This window comes from Silene latifolia, unplaced genomic scaffold (assembly GCF_048544455.1).
Source record: "Silene latifolia isolate original U9 population unplaced genomic scaffold, ASM4854445v1 scaffold_265, whole genome shotgun sequence".
NCBI lineage: Eukaryota > Viridiplantae > Streptophyta > Magnoliopsida > Caryophyllales > Caryophyllaceae > Silene > Silene latifolia.
Genome location: NW_027413208.1, coordinates 204947 through 218308, shown reverse-complemented (window position 1 = coordinate 218308; position 13362 = coordinate 204947). Strand labels below are relative to the sequence as shown.

The 13362-nt window shown below is 38.3% G+C and overlaps 1 long non-coding RNA gene across 1 annotated transcript; it reads right to left on the bottom strand.

Moving 5' to 3' along the window:
* Positions 1–1532: 1532 nt before the first annotated feature.
* LOC141639051 (uncharacterized) lies at positions 1533–4134 on the bottom strand. The gene is made up of 3 exons (XR_012542344.1): positions 3998–4134; positions 3083–3169; positions 1533–1661 (listed from the first exon to the last, which is right to left on the bottom strand). It is a non-coding gene; the product is annotated as an uncharacterized LOC141639051 (long non-coding RNA).
* Between the last annotated feature and the right edge of the window lie 9228 nt (positions 4135–13362).

Here is a 13362-nt window from a genome sequence, read left to right as displayed (position 1 = left end):
AGTTTCACAAATGTGGTTTGTGGCACACCGGCACCCCCAAATGTCTTCCGTTGGTGCTCAAACTTTGCGTGGCCGCTTTATCTGACCCGAGAAACTTTCTATGTGATTTCCGGAGAATTTTATTCCGGGACCACGGATTCCCGAAAAACCGTGTATTATTCACTTCAATTTCAGCCGTTCGGAAGGTCGTACCCGAACTTGTTTCATTTTCTCCCTGTTTTTCAATCACGCGTCCGAGCTCATTTCAGGAATCAACCAGTTCGATTTCAGGAACTGTTCGATTTCAGCCTCAAATAACGAGCTTTAACACATTTTTAACGATAATCCGAGTTTTAGCGAATGCTGGTTTGTGGCACACTGGCACCCCCAAATGTCTTCCGTTGATGCTCAAACTTTGCGTGGCCGCTTTATCTTACCCGAGGAACTTTCGACGTGATTTCCGGAGAATTTTATTCCGGGACCCCGGAATCCCGAAAAACCGTGTATTATTCCATTCAATATTAGTCGTTCGGAAGGTCGTCCCGGAACCTGTTTCTTTTTCTCCTTGTTTTTCAATCACGCGTCCGAGCTCATTTCAGGAATCAAACTGTTCGATTTCAGCCTCAAATAACGAGCTTTAACACATTTTTCACGATAATCCGAGTTTTAGCGAATGCTGGTTTGTGGCACACTGGCACCCCCAAATGTCTTCCGTTGGTGCTCAAACTTTACGTGACCGCTTTATCTGACCCGAGGAACTTTCTATGTGATTTCCGGAGAATTTTATTCCGGGACCCTAGAATCCCGAAAAACCGTGTATTATACACTTCAATTTCAGCCGTTCGGAAGGTCGTACCCGAACCTGTTTCTTTTTCTCCCTGTTTTTCAATCACGCGTCCGAGCTCATTTCAGGAATCAACCTGTTCGATTTCAGCCTCAAATAACGAGCTTTAACACATTTTTCACAATAATCCGAGTTTCGTCAAATGCTGGTTTGTGGCACACCGGCACCCCCAAATGTCTTCCATTGGTGCTCAAACTTTGCGTGGTCGCTTTATCTGACCCGAAGAACTTTCTATGTGATTTCCAGAGAATTTTATTCCGGGACCACGGATTCCCGAAAAACCGTGTATTATTCACTTCAATTTCAGCCGTTCGGAAGGTCGTACCCGAACTTGTTTCTTTTTCTCCCTGTTTTTCAATCACGCGTCCGAGCTCATTTCAGGAATCATCCTGTTCGATTTCAGGAACTGTTCGATTTCAGCCTCAAATAACGAGCTTTAACACATTTTTAACGATAAACCGAGTTTTAGCGAATGCTGGTTTGTGGCAAATATGCTCTGATACCAACTACGACACCCTCAACTTTTTGCGGAAAACTAAACACGTAATACTACAGAAAAACTGACAGGATATGTTTGTAATAGGTTCAATTGGGTAAAAACCTGTAATTTTTAAAACCTGAACCTGTTATAAAGATATCCAAAAGGGAAGGTGTCAAACATGCAAGGTCCAAAATATGAGAAGTTATACAACCCAAATATGAGAAAGGGAGACATATGTCCCTAAAATGTATGTGACATAAAAAGGGTTTAAGGGTCACAATGAAATAAAACCAGTCTAAGTCCCAAGGTTACTTTGCTCGCTAGCTCGTCCATGTACCCCATATATGCATCACCTACCTGTCATTCGCATTTTATACAAATACGAAAGCCACAGTATGTGGGGAGTAACTCCGAGTCCTCCCAGCCACGAAATGTCATAATTAATATAACATGTAAACATAAGAATATGAATATGAATAACACATAGCCTTAGCATATAGATGCTAGACAATCGTGCTTATCATGTGAACAACAATATAACAACACATAGTCCTAGCATGTGAATACTAGACCGACTCATACTACACTATCATGTGAGTCACATAACACACGGGAATCCAAACTCTATCAACCATAGCCGGCTTGCATCTCACCTTCTATGATTCATAGAATCATCAAACAAGAAAGGGCAATATATCAAAGACAGGCATAAGTTCTTAGCCCCGTCAATAGTCACTTTGTAACTCGAGTCTATACCACGAGGTAGGGAAGGTAATCGAACCGGTATCTTGGCTCAGCGGTTACTATTAAGAAAACATGGCCAAGAGACAACACAACCCTAGCCTAAAATCTGCGCAGACCTAGACATGCGGATACACACCACCGCACCCAAGACCCACAACTTTTTTTAAAACAAAGTGAAGTGAGTACCCTAAGGACACCACCGAAGGGTTGGCTAGTACTTAAGCTGACCCCATACTATCAAAATAAGTACCTGAGGTCATGCCCCAACTTGGATATAAATCCACTAGTCAGGAACACAAAGGCTATCAAGCAGTGAACATATACTCGTCAGAGACTATAAAGACCTATCTATGATGAAGGCCGAAATACTCACCTAGGACCTAGTCCCAGCTAGTCCCAGCTTGAATATTTTAGCCCACACCACACAAGACAAATAGGACACCCACTTAACCATAAGAGGGCAAAGAGTCCAACTTACCAACATAAATGCTAACATTCTATCATGTGAAAGGCTATATAAATGTCTATTCAGCAGACAATCCAACAATATCCTCTATATCAATAATAATCCAAATTCCAGCTAACCGTTAATCTCATAATTCATGAGAACAAGCTAAAATGGCAAAGAGGCAACAAGATTAAGCATAAGGCATCCAAAGCATCCAACAACCAACATGTGAAATGATAATTACAAATATCAAGACATAACATAAAATTTCTAATAACAACCAATCTCACCTCAAAGACAAACCCTCGACCCGAGTCCCGCGACGGGTCATCGGTTAAATCGAGGCTGACTGGTTTAAACCTAGTTTGACCAAACTCGTTAGGTCAATCTGGCCCAGCTCAGAGTCTTGGCCTACTTTGGCCCAAATTACAAAATTTATCGCAATATTATTCTCATGCTATTTCTAATTTCTATCATGTGAAAAACGAAAGTAACACATTATCAATCGCCTAAACACTTAACAAACAACAGGCACACATTAACTACTAATGTGACATTAATTCGTCGAGTAACTCGGAATAGTTACCTTAAGCTAGCAAAGAGACAAGCAATAAACTTGAGAAAGCTTCTAAAACCCAAAATTACTCTTCATCTTCAACCACATATGAGTCACCTAAAATAATTATGTGAAAGGACGATATTAACGAATTATCGTTATATAAAATATGAGACGGAAATTAATTTAAATCAAAACATGTAAATCATATTCATTAGCTACTGTCTTATGTTCATAAACCATTATGACCCTCCCTTTTGACAGGCATACCAAGAAAATTGTCACAACTTTTACGCCCTAGAAACAGTCCCATAAAGCACCATATTATCCGTCCCAAAACTGAGCCCAACTCAGCCTGTCACGGCTCCTAAAACCAAGGCCAAAACAGCCCACACGGCCTCCATTTCGACTGTCCCAAAACAGTCAGAAGGCTGCACAAAAACTGGTACCAAAACAGAGTTCAATCAATCCTAAACCAGTCCTAAACCGAGTCAAAACAGTCCCAAAAATGTCCCAAAGTACCTGCAAAGCGGACTCAAAAACAGTCCTAATTTACTGCACAATACCACAACTAAACAAGATCCCAAATAGCATCCCAAAACAATCCCTACATGTCAGTATACACCGTCTCAAATATACCACTTACTAGCTAGCATCCCAAATGATCCCTAGAGGTCAGTATACACCGTCTCAATCATCTCCACATATCAGTATACACCGTCTCAACTATACAACTGACTAATCAGCTTTCAAAATACACAAATTTAACAAGTAATACTGAGTAACCTATCATTATTACCTTTTTCCGATTGAACTAATCATTTATGACTAACAAATATTCTACCAGACCGTCTATTTTAGTACATACAACCGTCTTATAATAAACAAAGCTAAAAATATAAATTGGGTTTGTAAAAATACATAACGAAAATGAATTTTACTTACAACGGATTGACGAGAACGACGAAAGGAGCGCTATGGAACAAAAATAGTTGGAAACGGATAAGGAACGAAGTACCGACGTCGATCAACAGATCAAATTTGAAAAGGAAATAATTAATCGCCAGAAGAAGAACAAAAGAACGAAGAAGAAGAAAAGAGACGTGAGAAATTAGAAATGAGACAGCAGCCTGCTAGCCTGCTATTTATTATACGTACGTTTCTTCGTCGTTAAGAAACTTCGATCGTTATTAAAACCGTCTCGAGTTAAACTAAACCGATTTAAGTAAAGGTTTTCGAGATAAAACATACTCAATAATAAATAAATTTAATGAATGAAAATAAAATAAACTCAGCTAGTTAACGGAAATAATACGATATCCGCTTGAATCGGAATTATTAGCGATTTTTACGAAACTAACGGATATTAATAAAAATTGCTAATTTAGTGAAATAAGCTCAAAATAGCTAATTGGACGGTTTTGTTCCCAAAATCCCTCTCGGGTTCACTTAAAACAACTTTCGTAAGGACTCGTAAAGAAACGGAAATATTAAATAAATAAACTCGAACTAACTTTAAATAAACTTATTAATGATTATTAAAATTAACGTATCGAATTATGATGAAATTAATTAATTAGCTAAGCATATATATATAAATCGTTAAATGATGTAATTAAATTCAAAATAGCAATTAACAGAATTTTATCCAACTTAATAAAATACGGGGTGTTACAATCACCCCATCTTTTAAAAAGTTTCGTCCTCGAAACTTGAAAGTATAAATGAAAGGTTATAAAAATAAAACTGAAATTGGAATCGGTAACCAAAACATTTAAAAGGTCAATTATCGTAAGAATCAAAATTCTTTCAAAAGTTTCAAATAAAATTTTCCAACAGAACCAGATTCTCATCAGAGGAACGGAAGTGTTCTCGTTGCGCATTCAAGAACATCACATTCCAAATCAAAGATAAGGTCAAAAAGCAAATTATTTGCATAAATCGAAAATCAAAATACTTTCAGAAACATTAATGGAAAGTTTTCAAAAGTATAAGTCTCATTCATGGAACGGAATTGCTCTTGTCGTGCACACAGGAACGCTAACTTTCCAAGTCAGAGACAGATTTTAAACAAAAATCATTCGCTGACAAGCGTCGAACAAGTTACTAAACGTTTCTAATAACGAGTTCTAACATCCGATCAACGTTAAAATCAAACTAAGAGAAAGGTAATCTACTCAAATTTTCTTTTGCAAAAAGCCAAAATAGAAATAAAGGTTTCACTTTTAAACTCAATTGGGGTCAAATCCCTGAAAGGGTAACATTAAACTTTGACAAAGAAGTCATAAATAGATCAAAGTTAATAGAAATTGGATAAAACTTAACGAAATCTCGGGTCTAGTAATTAAAATTACGATAAATGAGTTTATATTTAAGGAAGGAATAGGGAACTAAATCAAATTTTCATTTTCAGATCTTTAAAAATAGGTTAGGTTTGCAGAAGTGACATAAACTTTTAAGAATGAATCGAAACTGGTAGCTTGAAAGTTTAGAAGTTGTACAAAAAGGAAAGTAACTTAGATAGCATAAAAACAAAGTATGTAAAGAGTGCTCAAACTTAACCAACAAAAGAGCTATAATGACTTTCATAGGGTAAAAATTGAAGTCAAAATTACAAGGATGTTAAAGATAGAGTTTCACAAGATACGAGTGTCAAACTTAAAGGAGGAGAAAGATGAAGCGAGGAAATGAGGTATGAACGGTAACGCTTATGATCAAGGAGAAAGGGAAATTAGCCAACAAGGGAACGCCAGACACTCTTATCTCAAACAACAACATCACTCAAAACGGTTCCGAAAACTTCCTAACAACAAAACTCATAACCACATCACTCCCAAGGGTTTTCCTCAATCGCTTATGTTACCTCATCCTAATCTATCCCCTGAAACAAAGTACTCCACTATAAGTGTGATCTCATCGCTCCAAATCCTCAAACATCCAGAAACAACTTTCACAAGCCTAAGGTCAAGGCTTCCAACAAAGCTATATTCGTATCCAACTAGTGACAACTATGGGTTCCTTAAAAAAAATAAACCTTCAATCAAGAATCCCAATACCAAGCTCCAAACTCCAAGAGAAGGTTCCTCAAATATTCCACAAGGTTCTCATTTCAAAACAAGGTAGTAACATACCAACCCCAAAATCTGAAAAATCAATAGGATCTCAAGTTTCTCTATCCTTTTACTTATCAAGGATTCCCAAAAGCGGAACTACACCCAGCTACACTCAGCTACGACATCATCCCATCATCTCAAGTACTCAATGCGACCTCAAGGTCTATAAAACTATAGGGTTAACAAATTCTTCTCAATACTAAGTCTCTCTCAACTCAAGAACTCTCATACCATACCTCAAGTAGTAATCAATATCACTCACTAAAACCAACTAATAATCCCACATTTAACATTTCTCCCATGGTAACTTATACATTATCAAACCCTCATATCCAAAGTGATTATGGAAGCCAATTACAAACTCGACTACTTAGTCAATCCTATATCCTCAAATCCACCATTCAGTTTCATCCATTTTAAGTCAAGCATTAAGCACTAGTATCCCAAACATAAACAACAATGCCATGTTCCATAACCTTAGTAACCAATGCAACTCACACTTGACACACAAAATCCCCCAATCCAACGTACTCACTTTATCAAGGATCTATAGGTATAAGAACCACCAAGTATGTCTCATCACACTACCTAAGTCTTTCCAACATCAAATCCTCTCAAAACCAGGAAAGGGTCAAACACAAACAATCTCCTCAAGAGTCAAGTTTTCCAACCAAGGTCAACATTCCTCAAAAGAAAGAGTACTATCAAATGGCGTTAAGGGAGGATTAGCAAGGAACAAAAGACAAGTTAGGAGTACAAGCGTAGCTTTTAAAGTAAAACATAAGGGAGTTTAGAAGGAGGATAAGCACCAAGAGATTAAGAATAAGGCGAGATACAAAAAGAACGAGAAACATCTTCAAGGAAGTAGAAGCATTCTTCAAAGGTTGAACAAATCTTCAATCCTCAGCAATAGGCACTACATCTTGATCTTCGTAAAATATAAGTGTCCTTTCAATGGAATGGAGATACTCTTGGAGATCACTCAAGAACATCAATATTCCAATTCAAAGACATAAAAAAAAACATTTTTACACCAACAAATGATAAAACTAATTATCAGACGTCTCCAATAACAAGCTTTAACACTAATTGACGTTAAAACCAGTGAAAAACATTAAAATATTTTCAAAACCTTTAGTTCAAATTTTTTTTTTATAATAAGGGTAATAACTCCATTAGCTATAGATAAGCTCACGGTCATTGATCCAAGAACGCAACAATTATTAAATGACAATCAACAAACAGGTTAGTACCTAACAAAGAGCAAACACAAAGAGACTACAACATAAGGTCCTAAGTCTACCCATCTTACCCATCTCTCAAGTTTATTATTTTAAGGTCAAGTTATTTATAGTAGGGTGCACAAACGTGCGTCGGGAGCAAATATGCTCTGATACCAACTACGACACCCTCAACTTTTTGCGGAAAAGTAAACACGTAATACTACAGAAAAACTGACAGGATATGTTTGTAATAGGTTCAATTGGGTAAAAACCTGTAATTTTTAAAACCTGAACCTGTTATAAAGATATCCAAAAGGGAAGGTGTCAAACATGCAAGGTCCAAAATATGAGAAGTTATACAAACCAAATATGAGAAAGGGAGACATATGTCCCTAAAATGTATGTGACATAAAAAGGGTTTAAGGGTCACAATGAAATAAAACCAGTCTAAGTCCCAAGGTTACTTTGCTCGCTAGCTCGTCCATGTACCCCATATATGCATCACCTACCTGTCATTCGCATTTTATACAAATACGAAAGCCACAGTCAGTGGGGAGTAACTCCGAGTCCTCCCAGCCACGAAATGTCATAATTAATATAACATGTAAACATAAGAATATGAATATGAATAACACATAGCCTTAACATATAGATGCTAGACAATCGTGCTTATCATGTGAACAACAATATAACAACACATAGTCCTAGCATGTGAATACTAGACCGACTCATACTACACTATCATGTGAGTCACATAACACACGGGAATCCAAACTCTATCAACCATAGCCGGCTTGCATCTCACCTTCTATGATTCATAGAATCATCAAACAAGAAAGGGCAATATATCAAAGACAGGCATAAGTTCTTAGCCCCGTCAATAGTCACTTTGTAACTCGAGTCTATACCACGAGGTAGGGAAGGTAATCGAACCGGTATCTTGGCTCAGCGGTTACTATTAAGAAAACATGGCCAAGAGACAACACAACCCTAGCCTAAAATCTGCAGAGACCTAGACATGCGGATACACACCACCGCACCCAAGACCCACAACTTTTTTTAAAACAAAGTGAAGTGAGTACCCTAAGGACACCACCGAAGGGTTGGCTAGTACTTAAGTGACCCCATACTATCAAAATAAGTAACGAGGTCATGCCCCAACTTGGATATAAATCCACTAGTCGGAACACAAAGGCTATCAAGCAAAGGAACATATACTCGTCAGAGACTATAAAGACCTATCTATGATGAAGGCCGAAATACTCACCTAGGACCTAGTCCCAGCTAGTCCCAGCTTGAATATTTTAGCCCACACCACACAAGACAAATAGGACACCCACTTAACCATAAGAGGGCAAAGAGTCCAACTTACCAACATAAATGCTAACATTCTATCATGTGAAAGGCTATATAAATGTCTATTCAGCAGACAATCCAACAATATCCTCTATATCAATAATAATCCAAATTCCAGCTAACCGTTAATCTCATAATTCATGAGAACAAGCTAAAATGGCAAAGAGGCAACAAGATTAAGCATAAGGCATCCAAAGCATCCAACAACCAACATGTGAAATGATAATTACAAATATCAAGACATAACATAAAATTTCCAATAACAACCAATCTCACCTCAAAGACAAACCCTCGACCCGAGTCCCGCGACGGGTCATCGGTTAAATCGAGGCTGACTGGTTTAAACCTAGTTTGACCAAACTCGTTCGGTCAATCTAGCCCAGCTCAGAGTCTTGGCCTACTTTGGCCCAAATTACAAAATTTATCGCAATATTATTCTCATGCTATTTCTAATTTCTATCATGTGAAAAACGAAAGTAACACATTATCAATCGCCTAAACACTTAACAAACAACAGACACACATTAACTACTAATGTGACATTAATTCGTCGAGTAACTCGGAATAGTTACCTTAAGCTAGCAAAGAGACAAGCAATAAACTTGAGAAAGTTTCTAAAACCCAAAATTACTCTTCATCTTCAACCACATATGAGTCACCTAAAATAATTATGTGAAAGGACGATATTAACGAATTATCGTTATATAAAATATGAGACGGAAATTAATTTAAATCAAAACATGTAAATCATATTCATTAGCTACTGTCTTATGTTCATAAACCATTATGACCCTCCCTTTTGACAGGCATACCAAGAAAATTGTCACAACTTTTACGCCCTAGAAACAGTCCCATAAAGCACCATATTATCCGTCCCAAAATCGAGCCCAACTCACGGCTGTCACGCTCCTAAAACCGAGGCCAAAACAGCCCACACGGCCTCCATTTCGATCGTCCCAAAACAAATGATCGAAGGCCGCACAAAAATCGGTACCAAAACAGAGTTCAATCAATCCTAAACCAAATCCTAAACCGAGTCAAAACAGTCCCAAAATGTCCCAAAGTACTCGCAAAGCGGACTCAAAAACAAATCCTAATTTCTTGCACAATACCACAACTAAACAAGATCCCAAATAGCATCCCAAAACAATCCCTACATGTTAGTATACACCGTCTCAAATATACCACTTACTAGCTAGCATCCCAAATGATCCCTAGAGGTCGATACACCGTCTCAATCATCTCCACATATCGGATACACCCTCTCAACTATACAACCGACTAATCGGCTTTCAAAATACACAAATTTAACAAGTAATACTGAGTAACCTATCATTATTACCTTTTTCCGATTGAACTAATCATTTATGACTAACAAATATTCTACCAGACCGTCTATTTTAGTACATACAACCGTCTTATAATAAACAAAGCTAAAAATATAAATTGGGTTTGTAAAAATACATAACGAAAATGAATTTTACTTACAACGGATTGACGAGAACGACGAAAGGAGCGCTATGGAACAAAAATAGTTGGAAACGGATAAGGAACGAAGTACCGACGTCGATCAACAGATCAAATTTGAAAAGGAAATAATTAATCGCCAGAAGAAGAACAAAAGAACGAAGAAGAAGAAAAGAGACGTGAGAAATTAGAAATGAGACAGCAGCCTGCTATTTATTATACGTACGTTTCTTCGTCGTTAAGAAACTTCGATCGTTATTAAAACCGTCTCGAGTTAAACTAAACCGATTTAAGTAAAGGTTTTCGAGATAAAACATACTCAATAATAAATAAATTTAATGAATGAAAATAAAATAAACTCAGCTAGTTAACGGAAATAATACGATATCCGCTTGAATCGGAATTATTAGCGATTTTTACGAAACTAACGGATATTAATAAAAATTGCTAATTTAGTGAAATAAGCTCAAAATAGCTAATTGGACGGTTTTGTTCCCAAAATCCCTCTCGGGTTCACTTAAAACAACTTTCGTAAGGACTCGTAAAGAAACGGAAATATTAAATAAATAAACTCGAACTAACTTTAAATAAACTTATTAATGATTATTAAAATTAACGTATCGAATTATGATGAAATTAATTAATTAGCTAAGCATATATATATAAATCGTTAAATGATGTAATTAAATTCAAAATAGCAATTAACAGAATTTTATCCAACTTAATAAAATACGGGGTGTTACAACCGCTTTAACTGACCCGAGGAACTTTCTATGTGATTTCCGGAGAATTTTATTCCGGGACCCTGGAATCCCGAAAAACCGTGTATTATACACTTCAATTTCAGCCGTTCGGAAGGTCGTACCCGAACCTGTTTCTTTTTCTCCCTGTTTTTCAATCACGCGTCCGAGCTCATTTCAGGAATCAACCTGTTCGATTTCAGCCTCAAATAACGAGCTTTAACACATTTTTCACAATAATCCGAGTTTCGGCGAATGCTGGTTTATGGCACACCGGCACCCCCAAATGTCTTCCGTTGGTGCTCAAACTTTGCGTGGCCGCTTTATCTTACCCGAGGAACTTTCTATGTGATTTCCGGGGAATTTTATTCCGGGACCCCGGAATCCCGAAAAACCGTGTATTATACACTTCAATTTCAGCCGTTCGGAAGGTCGTACCGGAACCTGTTTCTTTTTCTCCCTGTTTTTCAATCACGCGTCCGAGCTCATTTCAGGAATCAAACTTTTCGATTTCAGCCTCAAATAACGAGCTTTAACACATTTTTCACAATAATCCGAGTTTCGGCGAATGCTGGTTTATGGCACACCAGCACCCTCAAATGTCTTCCGTTGGTGCTCAAACTTTGCGTGGCCGCTTTATCTTACCCGAGGAACTTTCTATGTGATTTCCGGAGAATTTTATTCCGGGACCCCGGAATCCCGAAAAACCGTGTATTATACACTTCAATTTCAGTCGTTCGGAAGGTCGTACCGGAACCTGTTTCTTTTTCTCCCTGTTTTTCAATCACGCGTCCGAGCTCATTTCAGGAATCAAACTTTTCGATTTCAGCCTCAAATAACGAGCTTTAACACATTTTTCAAGATAATCCGAGTTTTAGCGAATGCTGGTTTGTGGCACACTGGCACCCCCAAATGTCTTCCTTTGGTGCTCAAACTTTACGTGACCGCTTTATCTGACCCGAGGAACTTTCTATGTGATTTCCGGAGAATTTTATTCCGGGACCCCGGAATCCCGAAAAACCGTATATTATACAATTCAATTTTAGCCGTTCGGTAGGTCGTACCCGAACCTGTTTCTTTTTCTCCCTGTTTTTCAATCACGCGTCCGAGCTCATTTCAGGAATCAACCTGTTCGATTTCAGCCTCAAATAACGAACTTTAACACATTTTTCACAATAATCCGAGTTTCGGCGAATGCTGGTTTATGGCACACCGGCACCCCCAAATGTCTTCCCTTGGTGCTCAAACTTTGCGTGGCCGCTTTATCTTACCCGAGGAACTTTCTATGTGATTTCCGGGGAATTTTATTCCGGGACCCGGAATCCCGAAAAACCGTGTATTATACACTTCAATTTGAGTCGTTCGGAAGGTCGTACCGGAACCTGTTTCTTTTTCTCCCTGTTTTTCAATCACGCGTCCGAGCTCATTTCAGGAATCAAACTTTTCGATTTCAGCCTCAAATAACGAGCTTTAACACATTTTTCACAATAATCCGAGTTTCGTCAAATGCTGGTTTGTGGCACACCGGCACCCCCAAATGTCTTCCGTTGGTGCTCAAACTTTGCGTGACCACTTTATCTGACCCGAGGAACTTTCTATGTGATTTCCGGAGAATTTTATTCAGGGACCCCGGAATCGCGAAAAACCGTGTATTATACACTTCAATTTCAGCCGTTCGGAAGGTCGTACCCGAACCTGTTTCTTTTTCTCCCTGTTTTTCAATCACGCGTCCGAGCTCATTTCAGGAATCAACCAGTTCGATTTCAGAAATCAACCTGTTCGATTTCAGCCTCAAATAACGAGCTTTAACACATTTTTCACGATAATCCGAGTTTCGGCGAATGCTGGTTTGTGGCACACCGGCACCCCCAAATGTCTTCCGTTGACGCTCAAACTTTGCGTGTCCGCTTTATCTGACCCGAGGAACTTTCTATGTGATTTCCGGAGAATTTTATTCCGGGACCCAGAATCCCGAAAAACCGTGTATTATACACTTCAATTTCAGCCGTTCGGAAGGTCGTACCGGAACCTGTTTCTTTTTCTCCCTGTTTTTCAATCACGCGTCCGAGCTCATCTTAGGAATCAACCTGTTCGAATCAGAAATCAACCTGTTCGATTTCAGCCTCAAATAACGAGTTTTAACACATTTTTCACGATAATCCGAGTTTCGGCGAATGCTGGTTTGTGGCACACCTACATCCCCAAATGTCTTCCGTTGGTGTTCAAACTTTGCGTGGCCGCTTAATCTGACCTGGGGAACTTTCTATGTGATTTCCGGAGAATTTTATTCCGGGACCCAGGAATCCCGAAAAAATGTGTATTATACACTTCAATTTCAGCCGTTCGGAAGGTCGTACCGGAACCTGTTTCTTTTTCTACTTGTTTTTCAATCACGCGTCCGAGCTCATCTT